Below are 17,389 nucleotides of genomic sequence, written 5' to 3'. Positions count from 1 at the left end.
TTATTTTCACTTTTGAAGGCTGGGTAAGAATTGGAAAAAACTGACGAAGGTAGCACCTTCTTTAACAATGGAAGTGTTGCATTTTAAAAAAGGGTATTACATTGTCTTTTGTGACATTTCTAATGTGCTATGGGCACTCAAATTTACATGTTCGTAGAGAACTAGAAAATTCATGAGAAATATTTTTCCAACTGTTTCTATTTGGGAATTAGAAACCTTGACAATTCTAAATGACCTGAAATTTATGGAAATTGTCTTGGATTTTGAAGCAAGAGTTAAATTTTTAGATATCCTTAGTGTGCTAAGGATCTTTCATTTTTTATGAACCTTATGGGAAAAAACTTTAAAATTGGTTTTATTTGAGTTGAGCGTTTGAAGAGTCTTGTCCCAAATGTGATTATTTTGAGGATTTATATCCATTTTAACTCTGCCTTCTTTCTGGTAGAAATTCTTCCTTGTCTTATTCTGCTGGTAAAGACATATGTATCCTTGCTATGCTTTCAAAGCTAAGGTCAAGTTTGTTAAAAAAGGAAAACTTTGTTGGCAAATATGTGAAAAGTGATGGTTAAAAGCAACATATCATTGGACAGAAATTTTCGCTGATCAGACATAGTTATAACCTATTCATCAAGAAGCTGGAAAATCCATTAAAAGAGAAGCAGCATGGCCTCTTGGGAAAACCCTGGGCCTGGGAGTCGGGACCCGGATTCTAAGTCTGGATCCAACCCTTGCCTGCTTTGTGACCTTGGCAAGTGACTTACCTTCTCTGTACCTCAGTTTCTGTAAAATGGGGATCCCAAACCCATTCTCCCTCCTGTTTAGACTGTGAGTCTCATGTGGGAAAAGGACTGACCTGATTATCTTATGTCTACTCCAGCGCTTAGAGCATTGCTTGGTACATAAGTGCTTAACAAAAGCAACAATTTCATTATTATTAACGGCGATGATGATTATGGTGTTTGTTAATAATGATAATGAAAAAAGATTCACTTTGAAAATATGTGGCACAATCCTTTTTTAGCTAGAGCTTTGGGAAAACCAAGGAACCTTTCTACTGGGATGCAAATGGATCCAGAGATGTCAGCCACTAGTTGAAGAGCTAGTAAGTGAATCGATTTCATTAAGGAAGCCCAGGCGATCTTTTCAACCCAGAGACTGCCTTGCTGAGAGCCTAATGGAAACCTCTTCCCTGCTCCTCTTCTTTCTTTACTCCATCCTCTTGCTTTTCCCTCCTTTCTTCACCTCCTTTTTCTTCTCTTCCCTTCTTCTTCTCATCTCCCACTAAGCCCACTGAGGGCAAGGATCATGTCTACTAAGTCTATTTTACTCTCCCAGATGTTTAGTACACTGCTTTGCACACAGATGTTCAATAAATACTATTTATTGATTGATCTTCTTTCTCCTCTCAACAGCTACTCCACATGGAAGAATCCTTCCTGATTAATTTCCAGCATCTCAAGTCGTGGCAATCCAAAATCAATCAATCAATCAATCGTATTTATTGAGCGCTTACTGTGTGCAGAGCACTGTACTAAGCGCTTGGGAAGTACAAGTTGGCAACATGTAGAGACGGTCCCTACCCACCAGTGGGCTCACAGTCACCCTTAATCAAACAATCAGTGAAGTGCTTGGGAGACTACGATATAGTAATTAGACATGGTCTCTGCCCCTAAGGACCTATCATTCTAGTGGGGGAGACAGTCACGGAAATAAATTTCAGGTAGGGGAAAATAATAGAGTAATCAATTGATGGCATTTATTGATCATTTACTGTGTGCAGAACACTGTACTAAGCACTTGGGAGAGTACAATACAATAGAGTATATTAGTCTTTATATGAGTGCTATGGGAGGAGTGTAAGCACCCAATCACTTGGTGATGGGGAAGTGGTGAAGTGGCAATTGTGGTTTATTTAAGGTAGAGGGAGACAAGAGATAGATCAGGAGAGACCTCCTGGAGGGGACGTGATTTCAGAAGGGCTTTGAATAGTAATAATAAAATAATAATGACCAGTGCTTAGAACAGTGCTTTGCACATAGTAAACGCTTAACAAATGCCAATTATTATTATTATTATTTGTTAAGCGCTGACTGTGTGCCAAACAGTGTTCTGAAGACTGGAAAAACAGTGATCTGTCAGATGTGAAGGTGGAGGGAGTTCCAAGCAGAAGGAAGGGTGTGAGCATGAAGTCAGTGGCAAGAAAGGTGAGATGGCGGAGACCCAGTGAGTAGGTTGGCTTGAGAGGACCAAAGTATGCAAACCGGGGTGTAGTAGGAGAAGTGTAAGGATAAGTAGGGGGGAGAGAGCTGATTGAATGCCTTTAAAACCAGTGGTCAGGAGTTTCTGCTTAGTGCAGAGAGGAATGGGCTCCATTGGAGGAGCGGGGAGATGTGTACAGTGATATTTTAGAAAATGATCCAGGTAGCAGAGCGAAGTGTGGACTGCAGAGGGGAGATACTGGAAACAGGGAGGTCAGTGAGGAGGCTGATGCGGGAGGAGTCAAAGATAATACCAAAGTTACAGGTGGTGTTAACTGTGATGGAAAGTTAGGTGGAGGAGAGGATTTGGGAGGGAAAATGAGAAATTTAATTTTGAACATGTAGAACTTGAGTTGGTGACGGAACAATCATATTGAGATTTTCTGGTGGTGGAAGGAAATGTGAGATTGAAGAGAAGGAGAGAGGGCAGTTGGGGCAGGAGAGATAGATTTATTATTATTTTAGTAATGATGTGTATACATCTATAATTCTATTTATATTGATGCTATTGATGCCTGTCTACTTGTTTTGTTTTGTTGTCTGTTTCCCCCCCTTCTAGACTGTGAGCCCGTTGTTGGGTAGGGAATTGTCTCTGTTGCCGAACTGTACTTTCCAAGTGCTAAGTACAGTGCTTTGCACACAGTAAGTGCTCAGTAAATACGATTGAATGAACCAATGAAGCTCTCAGGGATTATGACACTTCCCGAAATGAACCTTCCTGGATTTGTTGTCTAGTTTAAATGCAGTGAGCATGGTTTGTTTCCAGAGAAGTCACACTCTTCTGAGAGCCTCAGTGAACAGCTTTTCACTTTGGGTTCTTTTTGGTTTTATCCAAATCTTTGGCTCAGAGGAAGAAGGTACTGACCCCACCCTCTTACTTCATCATTTCAGTGAAGGAGATTTCTTAGGTTTCCAGCATTCCCAAATTCTTGGTTCTGTGATTTGACTGGAGAAGGAGCGTGGCCTAGAAGAAACATCTGGATGTCTGCCCGCCATCTAAAACTCAATATGCTGCCCGGGTTATCTTTGTGCAGAAACTCTCTGGGCATGTTACTCCCCTCCTCAAAAATCTCCAGTAGCTGCCTGTCAACCTACAAATCAAGCAAAAACTCCTCATTCTCGGCTTCAAGGCTGTCCATCACCTTGCCCCCTCCTACCTCACCTCCCTTCTCTCCTTCTACAGCCCAGCCCGCACCCTCCGCTCCTCTGCTGCTAACCTCCTTACCGTACCTCGTTCTCACCTGTCCCGCCGTCGACCCCCCGCCCACGTCCTCCCCCTGGCCTGGAATGCCCTCCCTCCACACATCCACCAAGGTAGCTCTCTTCCTCCCTTTAAAGCCCTACTGAGAGCCCACCTCCTCCAGGAGGCCTTCCCAGACTGATCCCCCCTTTCCCTCTCATCCTCCCTGCCCTACCTCCTTCCCCTCCCCACAGCACCTGTGTATATATTTGTACAGATTTATTACTGTATTTATTTTACTTGTACATGTTTACTATTCTATTTATTTTGTTAATGATGTGCATATAGCTTTAATTCTATTTGTTCTGACGATTTTGACACCTGTCTACATGCTTTGTTTTGTTGTCTGTCTTCCTCTTCTAGAGTGTGAGCCTGTTGTTGGGTAAGGACCATCTCTATATGTTGCTGACTTGTACTTCCCAAGCGCTTAGTACAGTGCTCTGCACACAGTAAGTGCTCAATAAATACAATTGAATGAATGAATGAAGAAAGAGCATGCGCCTGGGGGTCATAGGATTTAGGTTCTAATCCCAGTTTTGCCACTTGTCTGCTATATGGCCTGGGGCAAGTCACTTCACTTCTCTGGGCCTCAACTACCTCATCTGTAAAATGGGGATTAAGACTGTGAGCCCTTTGTGGGGCAGGGACTGTGTCCAACGCAGTTATGTTGTATCAACCCCAGCGCTTAACACAGTGTCTGGCACATAGTAAGTGCTTAACAAATGCCATAAAAAAAGAGGCAGGGCTGTTTGGGGGCTAAGGAGCTTGACTCTGGGATTTCCCCCCTTGCTATATTCAGGGCTCAGATGCTGGATCTTTCTATCTGCATTCCCAAACTTCAGTCTGTTTTAGTTTCCTCTTTTATTTTTCTTGGAAGTTTTAATTTTTTACTTTTATGTCTATCTGACTTTCTAGGCATTTAGCCCAGTGGAGTTTTATTATTGTTTGTTATTTTGCTCCAGGTCCCAGATTCTCTTCCAGAAGCAAGCTCTCACTCAATAAAGTGCTTTGTGATTTTCATCTCTTGGTTCTCTAATTCACTCCCCCTGAAGATGGTTTGTCACCGAGTGTCAGTGCTATCACAGGTTCTCGGTGACTGGGGTTAGCGCTCTTGGGCCTCTTTTTTGGGGGGAATTCTAGCTTCCTTCGCCATTATTTCTGGCTTCATTCTTCAGACCTACAATTTTCCATTGCAAATTAATGTTTCTGTATTTTAATTACTGATTTTTTTAAGCTAGTTTTTTTGAACTGTTTTATTTAAGCTGCAGCACTTGATTCTAAATCTAGATGTCTCTGGGTTCTAATTAGGACGTCATCATCCACATGGTATAATGGAAAGGTAGAATGGGAAAGTGAAGTCACACTGAAGAAAATGGGAGCCACTTCAGCCTCAGAGCTACCGAGCCCAGAAACAATTATGGAATTTTTCCTTCGTCTGTTCTCACTTCATTTGGGAGTGATCCCCAACTACAATGGAAGAAAGAGAGATTCTCAGATAGGTTCCAAAGCCCACTATAGTGTTATATTTTTCAGAGGTGCATAGCAGGAATGCAATTTGAATAGGGCCATTGAAAATATTTCATTTCCTCCTAAGAGGGGTCACCCTCATTCACTGTAAGCTGGACTCTAAGTTGAAGAATCAATCAATAAAAAGCATTTACTAAGTACCTGCATTGTGGAAAGCACTTTTCCAAGTGTTTGGGACAGTAAAATTGAATTAGTAAACATGGGTGGATAAGCAAAAGGGAGAGAGAGCTAACTGAGTGCTAATTAAAGCCAATGTTTAGGCATTTTTGCTTGATGCAGAGTTGATCGGGCAACCATTGGAGGATTCTGAAGAGTGGGGAGATGTGAGCAGAACACTGTTATAGAAAAACAACCCAGATAACTGTGGAGCATGGACTGGAGGCAGAAAGATCAGCAAAGAAGCTGATGCAGTAGTCAAGCTGAAATATTCATTCATTCAACCATATTGATTGAGCGCTTACTGTGTGCAGAGCACTGTACTAAGCGCTTGGAAAGTACAATTCAGCAACAGAGGCAATCCCTACCCAACAACGGGCTCACAGTCTAGAAGGGAGGAGACAGTCAACAAAACAAGTAAACAGGTATAAATAGCATCAATATAAATAAATAGAATTATAGATATATACACATCATTAATAAAATAGAATAATAAACATTCACTCAATCATATTTATTAAGCACTTACTGTGTGCAGAGCACTGTACTAAGTGCTTGGGAGTACAAGTCGGCAACATATAGAGACGGTCCCTACCCAACAATGGGCTCACAGTCTAGAAGGGGGAGACAGACAACAAAATAAAACACGTAGACAGGTGATGTTTGTACATATGTTTGTAAATATGTACATATATAAGCAGTGTGGCTCAGTGGAAAGAGCCTGGGTTTGGGAGTCAGAGGTCATGGGTTCTAATCCTGCTCCGCTGCTTGTCAGCTGTGTGACTTTGGGCAAGTCACTTAACTTCTCTGTGCCTCAGTTACCTCATCTGTAAAATGGGGACTAAGACTATGAGCCCTACATGGGACAACCTTATCACTTTGTATCCACCCCAGCACTTAGAACAGTGCTTTGCACATAGTAAGCGCTTAACAAATGTCATCATTATTATTATTGCTATTAAGTGCTGTGGGGCGGGGAGGGGGTAGAGCAGAGGGAAGGAGTCGGGTGATGAGGAGGGGAGGAGGAGCAGAGGAAAAGGGGGGCTCAGTCCGGGAAGGCCTTCTGGAGGAGGAGAGCTTTCAGTAGGGCTTTGAATGGGGGAAGTGTGCTAGTTTGGCAGATGTGAGGAGGGAGGGCATTCCAGGCTAGAGGTAGGACGTTGGCCAGGGGTCGACGGCGGGACAGGTGAGAACAAGGCACAGTGAGAAGGTTAGCACCAGAGGAGTGGAGTGTGCGGGCTGGGCTGTAGAAGTAGAGAAGGGAGGTGACGTAGGAGGGGGCAAGGTGATGGAGAGCTTTGAAGCCAATAGTGAGGAGTTTTTGCTTGATACGAAGGTCGATAGACAACCACTGGAGGTTTTTGAGGAGAGGGGTGATGTTTCTGTAGAGAGATAATCCAGGCAGCAGAGTGAAGTATAGACTGAAGTGGGGAGAGACAGGAGGTTGGGAGATCAAAAAGGTTGCTGATGCAGTAATCCAGTCAGGATATGATGAGAGATTGTACTAACAAAGTAATGGTTTGGATGGAGAGGAAAAGGCGGGTCTTGGTGATGTTGGGAAGGTGAGACCGACAGGTGACAAGTGCCTGGACCAGCGTGGTGGCCCTTTGGATGGAGAGGAAGAAGCAGATGCAGGAAATCTTCCAGAGGAAGAACTGAAAGGATTTGGTGACAGACTTGAAAATGGGTGGTTGAAAGAGAGGAGGAGTCAAGGATAATGCTGAGTTTATGGTCTTGAAAGATGGGGAAGATGATGGGATTGTTGACTGTGTTGGGAAAGCTAGGTGGAGAAGAGGGAACACGAAGAATTCAGTTTTGGTCATATTGAGCTTGAGATGTCAACAGGACATCCATGTGAGATTGCATAAAAGGAGAGAGGTCAGGGTTAGTTAGGGAGGTGTGGGAGTCACCTGCATAGAGGTGGTAGTGGACTTGCTTCCTGAGAGTGAATGTAAATTGAGAAGAGAAAGGGACCCAGAACAGAGCCTCGAGGGACACCCATAGTTAGGGGATGGGGGGCAAAGGAAGATGAAAGAGCCTGAAAGGGATCAGCCAGAGATGTAAGAAAAAAAAACCAGAAGAAAACTGTATCATTTCAACCAAGGCTAGTGTTTCTGAGAGAAGGAAGCAGTCCAAAATGTTAAAGGCAGCCAAGAGGTCAAGGAGGACTAAGAATAAATCCTTTAGATTTGGTGAGCTTGGTGACTGAGCAGTCTCAGTGGAGTGAAGAAGCGTGAAGAGTTGAGAGAGATGGGGAAGAGGAAGTGGAGGCAGCAGGTGTATGGCTGTGAGTTACCTATCCGTTACCTCATCTGTAAAATGGGGATTAAGAGTGTGAGCCCCACGTGGGACAACCTGTTAACCTTGTATATGTCCCAGCAATTAGAACAGTGCTTAGCACATAGTAAGTGCTTAACAAATACCATCGTTATTATTATACAACTTGTTCTAGTAGCAGCGTGGCTTAGTGGAAAGAGCGTGGGCTTGGGAGTCAGAGATCATGGGTTCGAATCCCGCCTCAGCCACTTGTCAGCTGTGTGACCTTGGGCAAGCTACTTAACTTCTCTGTGTCTCAGTTACCTCATCTGTAAAAGGGGGATGAGGACTGTGAGCCCCACGTGGGACAACCTGATCACCTTGTATCCCCCCCAGCGCTTAGAACAGTGCTTTGCACATAGTAAGTGCTTAACAAATGCTTAACATCATCATCATCATGGAGCTTGCCATGATACACTTCTTCCCTAACCCATCTCCCACTCCAATTTGTTGAAATCAATCAATTTGCTTACTCTTTTAAAAATACTTCCTCCTCCCTGCCACTTATATTGTGACATTCTCAGTTGCTAACACACAGGCACCTATCACCCATTTAGCTCCTAGCTCACTTAGAGTTAAGATCAGCTCTTGACCACACTAAGCCACAGAGATGGCAGTAGCTTTATTCAATGCACTTAGTTTCTCAGCTGGGGAAGGGAACCAGGTGCCCGAGGAGGCAGTGGCAAGGGAGGTACAACCACCTCCTGCTCCTTCAGTCGTGTTTGAGGATGAGTCTCTTGAACAGGTATTCTCCCAGACCCTCCTCTGGAGCCTTCGCGGTCACCCAGCATCTTCAGAGTCTTGACCTCTAACTCCAGGAAATGGGTCTCCAGGAAGTCACAGAGATGGGGATCTGCGTGAGTTGACGCGATAGCGTGCAGCTCCAGTAGCGCTTGGTTCAGCCCCTTCTCCAGGGCCAGGGCAGCCTCCATGGCATCCAGGCTGCGGCCTCACTCGTCCTGGACCCGTTTCTGGATATCCTGCAGCCCAGCCCGGCCGCCCCTGCAGTTCTGGAGCTTGAGGAGACTCTTGGCCCCCTCCCGTTTCTCCTCCGCTTGCTCGCGGAAGAAGTAGGAGACCCCGGTCAGGGCTACATCGTCCCGGTCGAAGTAGTAGCCCAAGCTCAGGTAGGTATACGAAGCCCGCAGCTGCAGGTTGACCCCGGCCTCAGCCTCGGGGGCGAGGTTCTGGCAGATCTGGGAAGTCATGATCGCAGAGGAGAAAGATGACTGACCTGAGGAAGGAGAGGAAACTGGTTCCAGTTGCTGACTGGTGGGGGTCTCGAGATAGCCGGGCACTTGGTGAAATTGGTCCCGATGAACTGGTTCTGCTGGGCGGTGGGAGCCGCGGGGGGGCGAGGGGGGAGAAGAGCCGCCAAGTCTGTTCCGTTCAAACACTGTTGAAGCAAGACACAGGACCGGGCCATCCTCGACTCCGCTCTTGAGTTCACCCCACAGATCCAATCTGTCACCAAAACCTGCCCGTCACCTCCACAACATCACCAAGATCCGCCCTTTCCTATCCATCCAAACCGCTACCTTGCTGGTTCAATCTCTCATCCTATCCAAGCCGTCACCAAAACCTGCTGGTCTCAGCTCCGCAACATTGCCAAGATCCGCCCTTTCCTCTCCTTCCAAACCGCTACCCTCCTCGTTCTAGCTCTCATCCTATCCTGTCTGGACTACTGCATCAGCCTTCTCTCTGATCTCCCATCCTCGTGTCTCTCCCCACTTCAATCCATACTTCATGCTGCTGCCCGGATTGTCTTTGTCCAGAAACGCTCTGGGCATGTTACTCCCCTCCTCAAAAATCTCCAATGGCTACCAATCAATCTGCGCATCAGGCAGAAACTCCTCACCCTGGGCTTCAAGGCTGTCCATCACCTCGCCCCCTCCTACCTCACCTCCTTTCTCTCCTTCTACAGCCCAGCCCGCACCCTCCGCTCCTCTGCCGCTAATCTCCTCACCATACCTCGTTCTCACCTGTCCCGCCATCGACCCCCGGCCCACGTCATCCCCTGGGCCTGGAATGCCCTCCCTCTGCCCATCCGCCAAGCTAGCTCTCTTCCTCCCTTCAAGGCCCTACTGAGAGCTCACCTCCTCCAGGAGGCCTTCCCGGACAGAGCCCCTTCCTTCCTCTCCTCCTCGTCCCCCTCTCCATCCCCCCCATGTTACCTCCTTCCCTTCCCCACAGCACCTGTATATATGTATATATGTTTGTACATGTTTATTACTCTATTTATTTATTTATTTATTTTACTTGTACATATCTAGTCTATTTTATTTTGTTAGTATATTTGGTTTTGTTCTCTGTCTCCCCCTTTTAGACTGAGAGCCCACTGTTGGGTAGGGACTGTCTCTATATGTTGCCAACTTGTACTTCCCAAGCGCTTAGTACAGTGCTCTGCACACAGTAAGCACTCAATAAATACGATTGATTGATTATCCCGACTGTATCACCCTCCTCTCCGATCTCCCACCCTCCTGTCTCTCCCCGCTTCAGTCTAGACTTCACTCTGCTGCCCGGATTATCTTTGTGCAGAAACGCTCTGGGCGTGTCACTCCCCTCCTCAAAAATCTCCAGTGGCTGCCTGTTAGCCTACGAATCAAGCAAAAACTTCTCATTCTCGGCTTCAAGGCTGTCCATCACCTCGCCCCCTCCTACCTCACCTCCCATCTCTCCTTCTACAGCCCATCCCTCACCCTCCGCTCCTCTGCTGCTAACCTCCTCACTTTGTCTTGTTCTCGCCTATTCCGCTGTCGACCCCACGTCCTTCCCCTGGCCTGGAATGCCCTCCCTCCACACATCCGCCAAGCTAGCTCTCTTCCTCCCTTCAAAGCCCTACTGAGAGCTCACCTCCTCCAGGAGGCCTTCCAAGACTGAGCCCCCTTTTTCCTCTCCTCCTCCCCATCCCCCCCACCCTACCTCTTTCCCCTCCCCACAGCACTTGTATATATATTTGTAGTTTTATTACTCTATTTTACTTGTACATATTTACTATTCAATTTATTTTGTTAATGATGTGCATATAGCTTTAATTCTATTTGTTCTGACGATATTGACATCTGTCTACATGTTTTGTTTTGTTGTCTGTCTCCCCCTTCTAGACTGTGAGCCCGTTGTTGGGTAGGGACCGTCTCTATATGTTGCTGACTTGTACTTCCCAAGCGCTTAGTACAGTGCTCTGCACACAGTAAGTGCTCAATAAATACGATTGAATGAATGAATGAATAGTAATTTAGACAGGATTGGAGGAGGTAGATGGATGGTGCAGTGGGGTCCAGAGAGGGGAGATATGTAATTTATTTAAATTAATGCCTGCTCCCCCCCACCCCATCCCCCAGACTGTAAACTCATTGATGGCATGGAATGTGTCTGTTTATTGTTATATTGTACTCTACCAAGTGCTTGGTACAGTGCTTTGCACACAGTAAGTGCTCAATAAATAGGATTAAGTGAATGAATGAATCTGGGTGTGTTTGAAGGTAGACGGTAAGGCACCATCAAATAATAAGTGGTTAAAGATGGCAGGGGAAAAAGAATGGGAGCAAGTGTTTCTAGAAGGTGAGAAGGGAGGGGGTTAGAGGTGCAGGTGGATGTGGTCAATTTTGAATCAATCAATCAATCATATTTATTGAGCGCTTACTATGTGCAGAGCACTGTACTAAGCGCTTGGGAAGTACAAATTGGCAACACATAGAGACAGTCCCTACCCAACAGTGGGCTCACAGTCTAAAAGGGGAAGACAGAGAACAGAACCAAACATACCAACAAAATAAAATAAATAGGATAGAAATGTACAAGTAAAATAAATAAATAAATAAATAAATAGAGTAATAAATATGTACAACCATATATACATATATACAGGTGCTGTGGGGAAGGGAAGGAGGTAAGATGGGGGGATGGAGAGGGGGACGAGGGGGAGAGGAAGGAAGGGGCTCAGTCTGGGAAGGCCTCCTGGAGGAGGTGAGCTCTCAGCAGGGCCTTGAAGGGAGGAAGAGAGCTAGCTTGGCGGAGGGGCAGAGGGAGGGCATTCCAGGCCCAGGGGATGACGTGGGCCGGGGGTCGACGGCGGGACAGGCGAGAACGAGGTACAGTGAGGAGATTAGCGGTGGAGGAGCGGAGGTTGCGGGCTGGGCAGTAGAAGGAGAGAAGGGAGGTGAGGTAGGAGGGGGGCGAGGTGATGGACAGCCTTGAAGCCCAGGGTGAGGAGTTTCTGCCTGATGCGCAGATTGATTGGTAGCCACTGGAGATTTTTGAGGAGGGGAGTAATATGCCCAGAGCGTTTCTGGACAAAGATAATCCGGGCAGCAGCATGAAGTATGGATTGAAGTGGAGAGAGACACGAGGATGGGAGATCAGAGAGAAGGCTGATGCAGTAGTCCAGACGGGATAGGATGAGAGCTTGAATGAGCAGGGTAGCAGTTTGGATGGAGAGGAAAGGGCGGATCTTGGCAATGTTGCCAACGGGTGGGAGACCTCTGAGAGCCTGCTGAGGAGGATGAGAGAGTGGATTCAGTGGATTTAGGATGGGAGGATGCTGGAAAGATGAGAAAATGTATTTGGAGAGGTCATGTCTTACGGTCTTGATTTTTGCCAACGAAATTAGTCCAGCAGGGCTGAGAGAAGTGGGAGGAGGAGGCACTGGACATGGGGCTGTAGGAGGGAGAAGTAATAGAAGTAATATTGTTGAGAGGAAGTGAAGACAGGTCTATAACAGGTGAGCTGCGTGGCCTAGTGGAAAGAGCTCAGACCTGGGAGTTTTAATCCCAGCTCTGCCACCTGCTTGCTTCGTGACCTTGGGCAAGTCACTTTGGTTCTCTGGGCCTCAGTTTCCTCAACTGTAAAGTGGGGTGTGCAGACCTGTTCTCCCTCCAACTTAGATTGGAAGCTCTGCGTGGAACAGGGATTGTGCCTCACCTGATTAATTTGTAATCCCGGCCCTGCCATTTGTCTGCTGTGTGACCTTGGGCAAGCCATGTAATTTCTCTGTGCCTCAGTTACCTCATCTGTAAAATGGGGATTAAGACTGTGACCCCCACGCGGGACAACCTGACTACCTTGTATCTACCCCAGCATTTAGAATGGGGCTAGGCACATAGTAAGCACTTAACAAATGCCATAATTATTATGACCTACCCCAGTGCTTAGAACAGTGATTTGCACATATTAAGTGCTTAACAAATACCATATATATATTTTAAAAAGTAAGGATTAATTTGAACTGCCTAAAAATGAGCTTGGTGCCTGGTTTTACACCAACAGGGCTCTGTGGCATGAGCACATAAGTTGAGAAAATATACTGTTTTCTGATCCAGACGTGATCCAGGACTGGGAGTTGGTGGTGTGAGATCACAGGAGGGTCAGGCGGCAAGCAATTTGAGTTCAGCAGAGAGGGTGGAGTAGTCCATAAAAAGAGGGGAGGCTAGGTGGGGAGTCCATATGGGGTATGGTGACTTGGGGGTAAATGGAGGGAAGGAGGAGCTGCCTCTCTTCGAGAGGACAAAGGTAATGGGAATTTTGAAGTAGTTCAGGCATTAGGATTAGAAAAAAATGGAGGGGATTAGATTTTGGGGAAAAAACAATATTTTGAAGGCTGAGGTCGGACAAGCCATCATTATCTAGTCTTGCACTGGTTTTTGCTTGAGCCATCCAGACTTCCTAGGACATGGCTTTGAGGGGCTAGAAATAAGAGGTAGTTCAATCAATCAATGGCATTTATTGAGCGCTTACTTTGCACTGAGCACTGTACTAAGCATGTGGGAAAGTACAGTACAGTAGAGTTGGTAGATGTGATCCCTGCCCACATAGATCTTTCAGTCTACAGGGGGAAGGAGTGGTTCTTCCTCTCTCATATTATTTGGTGTTCTTGTCACTGGGCTCTTGTCAACGGGGCTAGAGACTATAGTGATACTGGAGTGGGTGTTTGTGTGTGCATATTGCTTTCTTTTCTATTCCAGGTGGAATATCTGTCTGACCCTTGGGGTGGCAGGGCAAATGTGATCCCGGGCTTGGCGGGGCTATGTAAGGATGGCTCTACTGCTGCTGATTTTCCTACTGAGCAGTACATTTCCTCCAAATGTTTAAGGGATGGATCTGTAAAATTTTCTCCAGAACTGACTTGAAGGTTAACCTTAGACCATAAATGTGCATTCTTTTCACTGAAAATTAGGTAAAGCCAAATCTGAGGGTTACTCTGTGCTGTGGACTTGGAAAGCAATATGCCTTTCTTGCCACCCCACCCCTGTTATCCCTCCTCCCTCTGAGGGGGGAAAGAAATCCATGGACCTGGGGCTCTCAAAAAATGTTTTGGTGAAATAGGATTAGTTCTTAAATCTCAAAAAAGCTTGTGGAGTCATGCAAAGCAGAGAAGAGAGGTTTAGCCTGCATAGAAACAGAATCACATGAGTTCGAAGCCATTCAGACCTTCATGCATGTGACGCCTGGTTGTTGTTGGAGACAAATCTTTAAGAAAAGGTACGGGAGTTTTTATGGGTAAGTAGCTCAATTTCCCAAGAGTGTGGTGGTGCATGAAATGTAGTTTTGCATTGGGGATAAAGAGAGAGAAGTATGGAAATAGTACATAGGGTCAGTTGTATCCTTTCCAGGTTACTCTGCTTGGAAAAAAAGCTTGCTGTTGGTTAACAAGATGTAGCATTAGCTATTTCAGGGCAAACATTTCCCAGTTTTCTGCACAATACCATAGGTCATGGTAAATGGATCATGTATATACCAGTTTTCCCCTTATACCAGTTTTCCGAAGAGAGGAGGCAGAAACAATTGTACCCGTTGGAAAGGTATTTGCTTAGTAGGAGAAGCTTAGTTGCCAGAAAAGAAGAACTAGACTGGAATATTTTCTTTTCTTTCCTTTTATATGTATCCAATTGGCAATGTGACCAGATTGTCTTTGTGAAGGCTAGGAGTCAGGCTAGAAGGTAAGGCTTGTTCCATATGTGAGGCTTCAGATATCATCAGAGAAGACACAATACTTGTCTAGTCTTGTCTTATGCTATCGAGTCGATTCCGCCCCATAACGATGCCACTGACACAGCTCTCCCAGAATGCCCCGCTCTCCATCTACAATCATTCTGGTAGAGGATCCATAGAGTTTTCTTGGTAAAAATGCAGAAGTGGTTTACCATTGCTGCCTTCTGCGCAGTAAATTAGAGTCTCCGCCTTTGACTCTCTCCCATGCCACTGCCGCCCACCATGGGAGAGTTTTGACTCGTAGCAGATTGTCCTCCAAACGCTAGCCACTGCCCAAGCTAGGAATGGAATGGGTGCGCCTCTGCTTGACTCTCCCTCCCAAAGCCAAGACCAGTAGAGTACTGGAAACACTCCAGGTGCCACCCTGAGAAGGGACAATACTAGTCAGGTCTTTGTCACCAGGCCACAGTGGTGAATGTCATTAGACCATGAGACTCTGGTGCTAGTGATTCCTGTGAATCCCTCCTGCCTGACTTTTTGCCTCACTTTGGGGCTTTGAAAATTCCCCATTCTCTTGAAAGAGCAGACCCGACATGCTATAGCTTCCACTGTCAGACCCAATATTCGATTTCCCCCAGTTCCTCAATAAGACCAAAGCTGTCTGATCTGGGAGAGAGGGAGGTCGAGGAATGTGTGTGTAAAGTGGGATTATTAGTCAGGTCTTTGTCACAGAGTCCCTACCACTCAGGATCCTTCTCAAATGGCTGTAGCTGAAGCAAGTGGTAGAACATTCCCCTTCTTTTCTGATGGTATGGGGCCTGGATTGAGGTGCAGACTGCCCTTTCCTTGGGGCTTTTAACTGTTTCCCCTAAGCCCTGTACAGGAAATAGAGACACAAATGGGAACAGAGCCAGGAGGAGAGTAAGAAAAATGTTTTCTCTGAAAATTACTAGTTTGGCTCTGCAGTCTATTGAGCCAAAGGGGATTTTTCATTAGCATTTAGATTTGGGCATTGGCACTTGTGAAAAATGCCTAGATAGCACCCCAAAGGAGATTAACAGATCAGATTTGGTTGGGGAGAGGGTGTTAATTCTGCTATCCAGTAGTAGTAGTATAAGATCCTGATTTATGTTCAGATTAAGCCTACTGACAGCTATTAGGAGTCCTGCAGTGTTAGTTCCATTTGGATGGTGATTGAAAGACCAGTATAGGCAGGAGCTAGCCTATGATTTGTTTGGAGAATTTTGGTCTAAAGCTTGACTATGTTTAACTCACCTTTTTCTTTTCTCAAGTTGTTTCTCTCTCCTCTCTGACCCCCAGAAACTCCCATCATCATCATCATCATCATCATCATCATTATCATGAACAACAATCAATCAATGACATTTATTGAACAGTGCTTGGCACAAAGTAAGCACTTAACAAATACCATTATTATTATTATTATTATCATTATTGAGTGCTTACATTGTGCAGACCTCCATACTAAGCCCTTGGGAGAGTAAAGTACCACAAAGTTGGTTGACTTGTGCCCTTCCCACAGCAGCAATATTTACTGACTGATTGCCATATGTGGCACTTAAGGGGCGTACAGAGTCCCAGCCCAGGAGAAGCTTACAATTCAATGGGAGACAGACAGACATATAATAATAATAATCATGACATATATTAAGCTCTTATTAGGTGCCAAGCACAAAGTTATCAAATCAGACACAGTCCCTGTCTCACATGGAGGTTGACAATCCAAGAAGTAGGGAGATAGGGAGATCAGATATCTTATCCCCATTTTATAGATGATTCCACCACTTGGCACAAGAGGGAAAGGGAATTTGCTATTTGGACTAAAAGATGAAGACTCCATCTATCCCTATTACATACAGTTTTGCTACAACACAAAACACCTATGTTTGTAAAAAAAAAATCAAGTCAACCATTATTTCAGTGGTAAAGAAGGGACTGGGGAAAGGTGTCACTAAAGTTTACTTAAATGCTCTGCGTTTTGCCTCTGTATCTGAAACACAGTATTGAGCATGTAAGCAGTTTACCGGGACTAATACATAACTGCTTAAAGCTCACTGTTTCCAGTAAACATATGATAACAGTGAACTTTAAACACTCACGATTAGTTACATATACTGTATTTATTTGCATAATCGCCTTCACTGCACAATTACCCCACTTTGATTTTTGAGGAGGAAATGAAAGATGAATGTTTTGTACCATTTAATTGTAAGCAGTGATAGCCACTTGCACGAGGAGGAGTAGAAGCTGGGAAATGGGACAAAACAGGTGTGGGGAGTTAATTGATTTGCCAGTCAGGGTATGAAGAGCAGAAGGGTGAGAACATAGACAATATTGCAGGTGTGGGGGGAATTAATTCAATAGGGCTGTCCTCGGCCAGGGAGCAGAAGGGTGATAACTCAAACAACACAGTAGAGTTGGGGTGGGTTAATTCCCTGAGTATCTCTTGTATGCAGCACTTGGAAGAGTGCCATAAAAGAGGGTAGTCTCAATTGCCTTCTGACTTCCTTCCTCTTCCTTCTCCACTGCTTTCTTTTCTTCTCTTTTTTTCTCCTGCTCCCCTTATTATTTTGTGAGTAACAGCCGCTCCCCTGCCACGCTGTCATGAAGTAGTTTCAGAAACTTGATGAACTTTTCAGGTAGCCAAATTTGCCAGGTGATTTCCAGAGCCCAAATGGTATCAACTACTTTTGTAGGCAGGGAAAGTGTCTCCCAACTCTGTATTGCACTCTCTTAAGCCCTTAGTACAGTGCACTGCACACTGTTAACACTCAATAAAGAAGCAGTGTATTTTAGTAGATAGAGCATAAGCCTGTAAGTCAGAAGGACCTAATGACAATAATAATAATTATGGTATTTGTTAAGTGCTTAACTGTGCCAGGCACTGTACTAAGTGCAGGGTTAGATACAAACTAATGAGGTTGGATGCAGTTCATATCCC

At 45.4% G+C, this 17,389-nt stretch overlaps 1 protein-coding gene and 1 pseudogene across 6 annotated transcripts in view; one reads left to right on the top strand and one right to left on the bottom strand.

The window, feature by feature from the left end:
* Positions 1–17,389, top strand: part of ATP2B2 (ATPase plasma membrane Ca2+ transporting 2) — a 587,231-nt gene that overhangs the window by 18,153 nt on the left and 551,689 nt on the right. The window lies entirely within an intron of this gene.
* LOC119919718 lies at positions 8,101–8,705 on the bottom strand (annotated as a pseudogene).

Source organism: Tachyglossus aculeatus, chromosome X1 (genome assembly GCF_015852505.1).
Source record: "Tachyglossus aculeatus isolate mTacAcu1 chromosome X1, mTacAcu1.pri, whole genome shotgun sequence".
Taxonomy (NCBI): domain Eukaryota; kingdom Metazoa; phylum Chordata; class Mammalia; order Monotremata; family Tachyglossidae; genus Tachyglossus; species Tachyglossus aculeatus.
The sequence above is the reverse complement of the archived record's forward strand: the minus strand, read 5'-3'. Positions and strand labels throughout refer to the sequence as shown.